The sequence below is a fragment of the Ambystoma mexicanum genome, chromosome 5p (assembly GCF_040938575.1).
Source record: "Ambystoma mexicanum isolate Mex_15411 chromosome 5p, UKY_AmexF1_1, whole genome shotgun sequence".
NCBI classification, from domain to species: domain Eukaryota; kingdom Metazoa; phylum Chordata; class Amphibia; order Caudata; family Ambystomatidae; genus Ambystoma; species Ambystoma mexicanum.
In genome coordinates, this window is record NC_090930.1 from 1,071,906,906 (window position 1) to 1,071,920,168 (window position 13,263).

The window sequence follows — 13,263 nt, forward strand, 5'->3', positions numbered from 1 at the left end:
CCGAAAGCCTGATTGCTGTTCATGAAGTATATCAGATGCTTCCACATGTTTTTGTAGCTGGTTTGTAGCTATTTTATCTAAGATCTTCAGAATGAAGTTCAAATTAGTGATGGGGCATAAATTGTTAGGGTCCTTAGGATCTAGACCTGCCTTCATAACTAAAGGGGTTATCGTAACATCCTTAATAGCTTTAGGGACTGATCCCTCGGTAAAGGATGCATTAACTATCCTAGTCAGATTGGGAGCAAAAAGTTCTTTGTGGTCCAATATGATCTTGGTGGGAAGGATGTTTTCTGCGCAAGATGTTGGCTTCATTTTAGACATCACCAGGCATAGTTCCTCCTCCGTGAGAGCTGAGAAACCAAATCTCTCTTAAATATGAGGTTTCCTTCTGGGGGGGTGTCAATACTTGTAGCAGCTTTAGCTAATAAGATGTTATTCCTAGCTTTTAAGATATCAGCAGCAAAAGCTTCTTGTACCCTGTGGCAATCTTACTTAGATGTGTTATATGGTGGTGAGAGCACCTTAGGTTTTTCAATATCCTTGGGGATTTCAAAAAGTCTACTGGAACAGTTGGGAGCAGCCTCTATTTCTTTATTGTAATAGTTAGTTTTTGCTTCTTTAACTGCCTTTCTGTACGCTTGATCTTAACATTTCCAGTCCTCCCTTTTTTCCTGAGTTTTATTCCGTCGCCATGTTCGTTCCTTGGCGCGTTTTACTTGTTTAAGTTTGTTGGTATCCTCATTGTACCATTTACATTTATTGTTGTTTTTCCTAACTGACTTACTTTTCAATGAACTTGGCTTTGCCCGAAAATACCAGTAAAACATGCAAAGTCAATAAAGGATGCGTCAAAAATGCTCACACATGCAAGCATCCACTTTCACTCACCCATACATCCCTTCTCACATTCATGCACACTGCATTCACCACACAGGCATGCACCCACCCACCCAGAACGTTCACACACACACAATCACATTCATACCCACTCACCCACTAGTCACTCACCCATTTACCTCTCACGTCCACTTGCACTACATTCTCCACACAGGAACGCACGCACCCACCCACCAAGAACATTCAAACACCCACTATCACATTCCTACTCATTCACCCACCACTCACTGACCCATACACCTTCTCTCGCATCCACTCACACTGCATTCTCCACATAGACACGTGCCCATCCAGAACATTGACAACACACACTATCCCATTCATGCTCACCCACCCACACCAGTCACATACTCATACACCTTCTCTTACATCCACTCTCACTGCATTCTCTACACAGGCACACACCCACCCACCCACCAATGCAGATCATTCAAACACACACTACAACATTCATACCCATTCACCCACCAGTTACACACTCATGCGCGTTCTCTTACATCCGCTCTCACTGCATTATCTACACATGCACACACCCACCCAGAACATTGAAACACACATTATCTCATTTCATTTCATTCACCCACCACTTACTGACCCATAGCACATACATACATCTGACACGCACTTCACACATACAAAGTAAACATCACATATCCTTTTTTAAAAAGCCTTCTTACCCGTTTTTCCAACTTCGGTCTGTCACTCCAGGCCACCTTCGGCTCCTCTGTGCTAATCACAATCAGGAACTAGGAAGCTGGTAGAGCTTCTTCCTGGTTCCTGTATATGCGCCATAAGCAAGCCAGAGGAGAAGCGGTTGGAGCTGAACGTGGCATGTCTCACGGTCAGCTCCAACCCCTACTGAACGCTTCCTTCTCGCTCTGCAAGCCTGGCCAGCCTTCACCTTGATGGTTGAAGACTGGGACAGGGCACACCATCCTCCACAAATCCAGGAGCTTCCAAGATCCCTGGTAAACCCCAAATTACATCCCTGAATAGATGTGTTGGAATTTCCATCAAACAGCCCAAGTGCATAGTTCGTCTGGATACAGTGTCTGCTGCCACGGGCACTCGACTTCCTCTACCAAGTTAAGAACATGAAGTAAAGGTTGTGTAGCACTTAGAAACCTTCTATGCCAGCTGAGCCAAGCCTTGCCCACCACTTTGTATGAATCCCTGCCAATCTTTCAAAAATAAAGTAGTAATTTTGGAATCCACTACTAACGCAATGTCTGACAATTTTGGCAGGATGGGGCTTGGGCATTCCATTTACATACGGTCTCTCATGGCCACCTCATCTTGGTTTTTAGGAATTTGAAAGAATAACATTGTCATGGCTGGGATGATTGGCAGTATTTTGGGGCTTTTTGGGGGCATTGGGAGGGCCCTGGGGAGTCCAACCACCTTGTCCAGGCATGTTCTCCTTCCATTTCGCAGGATAAAGGCCCAAGGAAGGAGAACCGCCAAGAGACTACATTGCCCAGCAGGCCATGCGCATCACGGGCCTGCTGGGAGGAAAAGGAACACACGCGCGCTACTGCGCATGCGCGAGCCGCGCCTTGAAAGCAACGCTCGCAATACTGACCATCGGCAAGTGAGGACGTGTTTATCTCGAGCTCCTGCAGGCACGCCTACGCAGGGCACCGCCCGCCAGCTCAACCACCGTCCCCGCGTACATGAAAAGGTAAGTACACGTCTTTAATACTAGACAGCTGATTTAGCCCGTGGGAGGGAATCGTGCTACGCGCTGAGGAATTAATCTGTTGACATTTTCGGAAGCACGAAAAGACGAGTTAAACAAGTTTGCATGCAGAGCATGAATACTAACCCAGAGTGGGAATTAGCTTGGCGGTGAAGCAACCGCATCTTAAACGATCTTTTACCCTTAGGGAACGTTCCTTTGGAATGGCAATTTCGCACGCACGTGCACTGACTTTGTTTTGCTATTTGCAGTTTGATGTTTGAGCGGACTGGTGAGACATATCACGCCCATCAACACGAAAAGGCCAAAGGACCTAGAAATCCACAGAACACAGAGCTAAGTGTTTTAGCACCTCGTGTGCATGTTATTGTTTGTTACTAATGTATTGGGTGAAGTGGGGAAATTGTAATCTGCATATTGGTGGGGATTTACCACGTTATGATGTGATGTTGGTGGGTTTGCCTTCATGAAGAAAAGAGGGCGAAGTTTATGTTGCAAAGACAGTGAGAAAACCAAGACAGCACTAGAGAATACTATCTAGTTGTGAGTTGGTTAGAGGCTCCAATACAAAGGCCTCCAAAGGAAGAGTTCTGAGAGAATGATTGTAGTGAGAGAGTGTGTGTGAGCATCTGCAAACAACCAGCAGCAAGAGGAGCACTGGAGCCGAGGAGCATGTTTCCCTAAAAACCCCCTGCCCATCCATTCCGATTCCCTAAACCTCTTTCCGGTTATCCTGAACTCCCTCTACCCATCCACTCAACGAACCCTAACCCTCTTTCCCCAGAGGGTTGCGGTGGCCTGTGGTTTCTATTTTCCAGGTGCCAAGACCCAATGGGGAGGGAGGAGTTTGTGCTGCCTCTGCGCCTGTCAAGAGGAGTGAGGATCTGACAAACATGCCACTTATCACTGAGGAGACCTCTCTCTATAGTTAGGATTAGCAATTGAGGAAGCATTAAATATTTAATTGACTGGAAATCATGCAGCCTACTGCTCCATCCCCTGGATCCCTGTAACCATCAATATCAGTGTCAGTAGTAGGTGTGAGATCCCCACTGTCGTCATCAGTTTGTTCAATCCTCCTCATCAGTTTTAGCCATTGTTTGATGCTCCTGTTTCCAGAAGGTCTCTGGAGTGCTAGAAACACCTCTCTCGTAGATGGATCAACCAACGCCATAGTCCTGGTGTGGAAGGGCAGAAGTAACACCCTGTATGCTACTTCCTCATGGATCCTAAACTATGTGCCTTTCATAAAATAGGCAAATTGGAAATTCAAGCAAGGGACCTGTCCACAGTGTCATCAAAAGCTAGCCAGGGGGTTAATCTTTTCATTATGTGTCTTGTCCACTGGGTTTGACACAGAAGCATCAATAAATATTTTTAAAAAACTCACCCCTCTAATCTTTATATTGTTGTTTTTCTAGGTGCCCTGTGACTGAGATTGTAATCCCCCTGGCTACATTCTGAGCCTCTGCACCTACTATGCTAGTATAAATGCAGTGTTCTTACTCTATGGGAATACATGATATGTGATCACAAGGCGGCAGTCTAACCCTCCTTCTGCCTTAGGACAAGATTTATCTCACCTGTTAGGAAAGATTTTCTTTTTGCAACTTTTTCACCACAGATTTCTATGGGGTACCCTTTCTATTTGCTTGTTTTGAACCTGGTAAGTAAGGCCTTCTGCTTTTTTTCCCTTGCCTGTTTTGCTCCTTTTTATTGGGGAAACTGACTAGTCCCTAAGATGACCAGTACTGAGAGACTATGGGCCTCATTACGAGTGTGGCAGTTCGGAAACAAGGGTGTCAGTAAGCTTACCGGCACCCTTGTTTCCGGACCACCACACTATGAGTCTGCCTGCTGCAGTCGCTGCACCCAACAGGTCTGAACCTGGCCGCATAGTTGCCATGATGGAAGCACCGGCAGTGTTAGCAACTTCTGAGTCCCCATTCCCATGGAGTCCTATGGGAATGGGGACTTACAAAACCTTCCACCTGACTTCCCGCTCCACCGGGACTTGTAATGTCCTGGTGGCACCAGGATGTCAGGCAGCGGATCGGGTGTTACGGGTACCGCTGTCCTCATATTGAGGACTTATGTCTCTCTTTAAAAGTTCTTGTATTATTACAACTGCACACACATCACCTTGCAGTGAAGTGCATTTTTTATATATTTGGATCCTTATAACGTTTTATAAAATGGGCCTCATTCCGAGTTTGGTGGTGCGTGAAAAAAGTGGAGGTAAATCAGTTACCTCCATTTTTATCTGCACTGCCAAATTACAAGTTTTGGCAGAATTACCACAGGTGGAATTACTGAGTTGTAATTCTGCCGATTATTGGAGGGAAAGTGGAGGATGTACCTCCAGCATGATGCTGGAGGTGAATCCGCCACTTTTCCAACAAGAATTGGCATAATTACCACTAGGTAATTCCACCAGTGGCAATTCCACCAAAAATCACCAATGGAGTCCTATGGACTCCCGTAAATTGTGTTTTACACCGCTTACCATCATTTGTAATCATGTGTCTATTCCACGGGTCCAAATGGTGGTAACTGTAAATCCATTTGGTGTTACCTCAGAGGATTTACCTCCAAAATACAACCAAACTCGTAATGAGGCCCAAATGTTTTTTTGGTTACTTTTACAATATGCTTATGACAAGCTGATGACAGCTATGATCTATCTACCATTATTGTGTTATTTTATTTATGCACATTTGCAGTTACCGCAAATAGCTACTGAAGGTGGATAGCACCCTAAATGGCCATGCCACAAGATTTTTTTTGTTTGTTCTTTGGCCTTTCCTAGGTAAAACTGTGGCCTTTGTGGGCTGAGGGGCTCTTTGGGTCTGTGTGCCAGAGGCAGGGGCTGGGACTGTCTAGTCTCAACCAACATAGCTGGTGCCTGAATAACTTACTTGGCAGACGTTGTGGCTAATGATAATCTTTGATTGTATAGCCACTGCCAGTTTGAATGGTGCAGATAATTACCATTGCTTGGTTGGGCTTGCTCCCAGCCCGAATCTTGGATAAAAAGAGGGCTCCTGGAACTGTTAATCAGATCATCATTGGAACTAAGACTTCTAAGAAGAAGAGCAGCACGCTGCCGACTGAAGATGACTCCTGAAGTTGACCAGCATCTACACCAGTGTGGTCCAGGCGAAGCTCTGCTCCTCTGCCAGATCTCAAGAAGATTCTTGTTAGTGCTCCAAACTCTGGTATGGTGGGAACAACCAGTCTTATGTATTTGAGCCTTCTGAGCCTTCGCAAGTGCCCCTGGACAAACTGGTGGACTGGCCAGCAGTTCCCTCGGCTACCTTTCTTCAGCAATCGCTGTTCTGAGCAGATCCTTGGAACTTTGCAGATCTTCTGAAGTTGTCTGCTCCTGCAATTTCAGCTATTTCCCACCAAGGGAAGCTGCACTGAGCCTACCTCCTGTGTAAAATCGCCTGTCACAAGCTCACCATTTTGACTCCCATTAAAACACTTCCTCAAACATGAGGTGCCCTAAAGTGGTCTGACGCACGTAGCCCTTCCTCTTCCTCCATTTAAGTATTCTAACAGAAGCTGTCTGGAACCAATTCTTAAGCACCACAGCCGACTGAAACGAAATCCAAATGCCCAAAGGGAGCTCTGCACTTGCACCGGCTGGGCCTCTCTCAACAGAACCAAGTGCAGAAGATTGTGTCCCCAACCGATTCCAGAACATCTGCAGTGATTTCTGGAAAAATTGGAGTCAAGAGTTAAGTTACCGTACATGTCCCTTCCCTCCCCCTTCTCCATAGCATTACCCCTGACTCACTCTTACCTAAACTTTGGTGGTGGAACCTGGGTCAAAGATCTCTGTCTAGGCCTAGGCCCAACGTACTGTGTGGGATTGAGTTTAGTACTTATCTGAATGTTAAGTAAATTCATACATACTCTTGTTAATACTAACCAATGGCACTGCAAATCTCTAAACAAACCTGCAAAAGTATATAATTTGGAACTGGTGACATTTGGCCACAATAACCCAAACCATATTAGGGGTTGGCCTTAAAAGAGGTAGAGAAGCTGTTTTGTGTTGATTCTAAAGAGTTATTTGTGTTTTCCCTGCATTTGACTACTTACCTTTGTCTCTCTGGTTATTGAATCAAATACAATTCCAATTCTCCTAAGTCTGATTGTATACATCTGTTTCATAAGTGTTGGTGTGATAATATTTACCAATGATGTTTACTTGCTTAGTGTGTAAACTAAATGCCTAATAAATAATTCTATTTTTACACTTACCTTTCTAACTGGAATTACTGGTGTTGCACTGTGTGGACTCATTGTAGCCCTGGACCACTCTCACACTTTTCCTGAGCCTAAGCCTTGCCGCTCTGCTACCTTACCTTCATTTGGTTTGGCTAACCTCTCAGTTCCTTCCCTGTGACCCATAATAGGGGACATCTCTAAATCCTCTCATAAGGCTGATTTTGGAAATCCATCTTAACATCCCCATTTTGCTGTTCTTCGCTGGTATAAAATTCAAGCAAAAGTGGGCATGCCCTAGGCCCCAGAGAACATATTTCTCCTGCACACTGTGTCCTTCACTGGCTTCTGGTCGGGCGATGATCCACCTTCAAGGCAATGTGCCTCACAAACACCGAGCACTCCACAACACTCAACCGGACGACCTGCAGTATAAACATACACAATACAGGCCAAACAGAAACCTCAGATGAGGCATAGCACTTCTCCTTGTCATTCCAGTGACAAAATCAACAAGAATCAGGGGCTCAACTTTCTCAGTCCAAGCACCCACCATCTGGAATTAAATCCATCTAACCATCCATTGCATAGAAGACCACCTCGCCTTCAGGAAGGCTCACAAAACCTTTCTTTTCCCTCTCTCCCTTCAACAGCCTGACAGACTCAGCCCATCTTCTGGATGAAATATTACCCTCCCCTAAAGGAATGCTGAGGCACCTGAGTAGTAGACAAGGGGATGTACCACCCCTCCCACTGAATGCATCTCAGTCTAACCTTTTTAAACCAGGGGTCAGTCTCTCTGCACAGGAACATCAAGCACACCACCACAACGAATCATAATCATAACCTGCCTGGGCACGGCATACACTTCTCAATCTACACCACTTGAATACACACACCCAAAACCCACATTACCACCTCTAATAGAATACAGCTGAGACCCATGCAAAATTCGTACTAGCTGTTCACCAAATCTGACTCTTCTGACTTCCTCTATCCCGTCACAATCTGCACGGCACCCATTTCTCACCAGATAACAATGGGTCGCTGCTGCGGGACCTTGCCAATCCCTATCCTCCTTGTGCAGGCAAAAATGCAAACACGTGTTTTAGAAATCCTCCTTCACCTCGCACATCTCTGACTACGGTCTTCCAAAGGGTGTTCATACTCACAGCGCTTCAATGCCATACCAATGGCAGTAGATGCTATACAAATTCTGTATAACATAACATGTACACCTCTATTGGACAGAGATGTGCTTTGCTCTATTTACTTTCACTCAGAGATCCCCATTTCCCACAAGGACCCACCCACAGCACGCTTCCCTTCTGAACACACAATCTTCTCATCCATAGCGCACATCCAGCCAAATTACCAAAGATACCCTCCAGTGCATCTGTAGGCTGTAAGAAAACATACACAAAATGATTCCCTCAACACTTAACTGCCAAAGCCTTTGGAAGTACTAAGAAAAAAGGATGTACCGAGGGTTGGAAGGATACTTAAGAATTAAGAACTGATCTGCTTATTGGAGGGTAAAGACCCTGCATTGGGCACATGGGTGGCCCCAGTCACAGGCTTGGCTGGGATTAATCCCTCACACTTTGAGGGGTTTGAGGGCAGAAAGCATCTCACATTGTGTGATGCTCATTGCAGGGCTCTGATGGGTAAGGGGTGCTACCTGGGAGAGCAGAGTATTTACAGTTAGACAATCTTTAACATGGAAACAGCAGCAAACGCACAGATGCAGAGAGCAAACGCCTGCCCTGGTGATATCAATATACCCCATAAGACAAAGCCAAAGGCTTGACTTCTGTGCTCGCCTTTGAGATGGCTCCCACCACCCATGATTAGCACTACTTCCTGAAGCTAAATACCCTCTGAAATGAGGTGAAAGAAGCATCTAATGGTCTCAATGAAGCCGCAGCAACTAATAGCTTTTCAGCCTCCTCGGCCCAGAGGAAGGGGTGGCGGGTCGACGGCCTGGCCTTCTCCGGCGGGATAAGGCAGGCGGCGGTGCGGACGGGCATGTCCATGAATCAATAGTCTTAGGCAAAGGAGCGTTGCAGCTCCGGTCGTCGATGGCACAGCGTCAAGTCGCCTCTTCTGGACAACCCGGCTTCAACGGGCCTCCACCGGTTATGCAAACCTGCGAACCCTGGTCGACGACAGTGGACGGAATGTCCGGTGCTTATCTTCATTCTCCTCGGCAGTCCCAGTCTCCGGTCGGCAGCCTGTCAAGGGTCTGACTTCCAGGGCGCATCGGCAAAGGTTAGCGGTGCTCGATTGTCCCTTGGAACACGGGAAGAGAGCGCCTAACCAGGTCCTCTCTTGGATCAGTCTCAATGCCTTTCGGCTTTCGGATTTTGGTGAAGGGAGACAGCAGTCAACCTTCTACTTCAGGCTCGGCTTCAAGATTAAGCGTCAGTTTCAATGTTAGTTTCAACTCCAGCTTCTGAACGAATTTTAGCAGTGAGAGGCCCCCAGATATACTAGTTGATCCCTCATTCATTCTGCTGGGTCACACTCAGGCAACCAATCACTCAGAAGGGCATTCAACAGTCAGTCAGCCAATCAGGCATTCAGGCCATTATCCTCTCTCTCAGACACTCACAACAAGGAATGTGTATTTTGACAAGTACCCAGCCATTCAACAATACAAACTGCATTCATACCAGTTTCGGGCAGAGCTGTCTCAGTCATTGTATTTCATAATAGAACCAGACATCCACAACAAGAGGTGCATATTGGGCACACACTCCATTCACCCAGGTACCACCCACAGGGTGTACCCACAACATACAGTCACTGGAAAGGCTCCAGCTAGTCTGGCCTGTACTTCACAACAACACCATATATTGAACTTCCACCTAAAAGCCAATTAGGGGGAAGGGACAGAGTCAGGGCTTCCCAGGACTTTGGTAAAATAAGGTAACAGGCAATAGAAAGCAAGAGGCCACAGGGGCCATCTTGTTTCCTATCAGGAATCAACTGATCCTAAGGCAGGGCCTAGGTATCCCCAACATGGAGGATACTCAGAGCACCTGTCAAATTCAGCATGGAGCTGCCACCAGCTCATACACTAATGTGTGGGCCACACACAGGTGCCCAAAAACATACAATAGGGGCACAGGGCTGCACCCCCACCGATGGGTGCCATAAGGGTATCCCATGGGTCTGTACATCAAACCAAAAATAGAAGTGCTGCACTGCCAGGACTCCCACATGGACTACTGGCCAGAAAACTATACAGAACACACATGAAAAAGGACTACAGGACAAGGACAGGGAGGCCCTACCCCTCCAATGCATTTCCAGCATCACAAAAGCCTGCCACCCTTAGGGGGACACTGTTCAAATAAAAGTGTGAGTTCTTCTTTGGGCCTACCTCTAACTACTAAATAATTGTAGTATGAACTTCTCATGGAACATTGCTAGGCATCATGGGCGGGTTTTACATCCTTTCTTTCTGATCATTATTGATTTGGTTATCTACAAATGACTACACATGCACCCCAACAACCACACGCATTCACCCTCCTCCTGATCCCACTTGTATTTTCCATGTGTTTGTCATTCTCATTTATATGTTTAAACCCTACTGCTGCTTCTCTTACCTTATCACCCTTTATTCTCTTCCCTTTTACTGTCCAGCACAGACCATGGTCTAGTTCACTCTAGGTGGGGGCAAAATATGCCACTACCCAGAAAAACATCAGCACAGTAAGACCCCTGCAGTGATGATGGATGAGGTACACATGTTTTTTTTAACATATTAGCACCCAGGGAGGGAGAGCCAACCAATCAGGCTGCACAAGACCTGAATACCATGATCCAAGAACGCATTCTGAGTAACCTGAAGGCTGCTCTCCCACCCGCCATCTCCTCCCACCTTCCTCTCCCCTCCAGCCACCGTTCCCTTCCTTACCTATTCCTCTACTCCACTCACTTATTCTTTTAGTGGCACAACTGACGCCACTCCAGCCTCCGTGGCCACCATGGAAATAGAAGCCCGCCTTCTAGCTTCATGGTGGCCATTTTAGTAAGTATTTTGAATGAATGAACAGGACGCTGCAAGCGTGTCCCATTTATTCATACAAAATAAATTGCTGTCAGCAAACTGGGTTTTCGGATTGAAACTACACTGTTCTTAAGAACCAGCCTGCATCACCTCCTGAGAAGCTAGGCCTTGATGCTTGACTACGTTACCAATAATAGAGAATCTTGGCTGGGGTCCTCTGTGCCTCTCCTGTGCCATATAGAGAGCAGGAGTACATACACCCCCTCCAGTCTTTACAGCTATGATCTTGTATTTCATTGTTTGGGGCCTTTGGAGCCTTTGGAATTGTGATCTGGTTACATAGCCTTCATTTTAAATCATGGTTTATGTATGAGAATGTGAATTTACAACACTTATGTACCATTACGAGTTTTCTTAGTGCTTCCTTAAAGGGCCATTTAGCATGACCAGCCTCCAAAGGGGAACTATGAGAAATGAATTTGGCAGACATTTCTGATCCAGCTTGTTAGGCTACTGCACATACTTTCATTCATTATTATCACTTTTTGTTCCTTAGGGATTCAACTTTTTCTGAATTTGCTACTGCCCTTCTGGGATAATTTGTTAACATGGTTGCATAGTGTAATAAACAATGCATCTGGCAAAAATGTGTGTCTTTCTGTAATCATTGGTGTTTTAGGAAATGCTACAGACTCATAGTTAAATCCTAAATTATCTCAAGACTGTGAGGGGGAAGATGAACAAGCAGGTAATATATAGACTAATTGCCGATAATTTGTATTAACCACAGTCCTACAATTCATTATCACATTCCAACAGTCTATCCCACCCATGTACTCTATTGATATCTTGTTGTTATTTTTGGTAAAAGAATAATAATAGAGGGTGAGTGAACTAGTTATTGGGGATTATGTGAAACTGTGCATTTACTGAAAAGTTGAAAGGACACAGTCACGTCAACAAACAAGTCATCGGCAGGAAACAAGCCATTAACCCATTTTACAGCACTCCAATTTAATGGGCAAACATTATATCGAGGAAATCTTAAAGGCGTATGGTGCTAGATCTTAATCAATCATACTCTATGGTTTAGAGCTGGGGGTTTGGGTGTGTACTGAGCAGGCCCAGATAGAGGTTTTCTGAACAGATCCTCATTCTGTCCACCACTGCATCCCCCGGCAGTCCACAACAAGCTGAGCCATGGCCAAGCTCATATTTCAGACCAATTTCAGAAAGACTTCTCTTATCATGGTTTTCATTTAGGAGCGATGATAAGGCTAATCCAGCTCACAATATTTTACTTGGCTTGAAGATTAGGGATTGCTACTTGAGCATCCCATTGGTGAAATATAGTAGGTGTTTACTAGCTCTAATAATTGCCTTGTTTGGTTTGTGTCTCCCAATACCATTTGCAGAGTGAATAGACTGGTAATTAAAGGATTCATGAGTTTTTTTTTAGAGCATCGAGAGTTCCGTTAACTGGAAAAAACATCTATGAAATGGCACCTGATGAACCGTGCCTTATATAGATTCTCGAACTTACATCCAAGAAGTGGCTCTCTAAACTAAGATTTGACTTACTTACCATTAGCAGTACTATAACTAAGTAGGCTAGGGTCAAGTATGACATTGACGCGCGCCCATTTTGCTCACATTATGAAGAAACAATTCAGTTGCAGTGAGATGCAGTGAGATGCAGTGAGATGCTGAACAATTTTACTCCTATTAAAAAAAATAGTTTTTGAGCAGTGTTGGCCTGCTGTTTTGCCTTTACAATTAATGCCAGACCCTCCAATGGCGTGTGGGCCCAGCGATTATTCATGTTGTGTGCCTGCAGGGTTAGCTCAAGAGAGGGTTATGATTGTCAAAGTGTTCCATTGGGTCTTTTCACTCTGTATTTGACTTTTGGGCAACTGTAATGAATCCATGTACTCACTGCGCCCCTCCGCATTTGACCTGTGAATATTATTTTGGATAAAACACACACGTGTTGAACCAGCAGGGGTCTTGCACCATAGTAATTCCTTATTCATCATAGTCCCACATTTTGATATCAGTTAAATCAATTTGCAGTTATTTACAAGTTTTACAGGTATCCCTACAAAATACCCCCACCAAAAATATTGCCGTACATATGGTCCATGGGTCAGTATTGCCGCAAAAATATGGTGATATTTTTGTATTGCAATATTTATGCGGGGATATTAACACATGGAACCGTTTTCCAGATGTATGGGTTCTGTCTATCTTATTAAATGTATTACATTTCTATGGAAAGCAGAACTTTAAATTATTTTTGTCCAGGGAAATATTGCCAAAAAACACTGTTTTTACTCTGGAAACACGGTCAAAAAACAGACCAAGGTCTCTTGGTATATTCTTCTGTACACTGTAAAGAGAGTCTTGA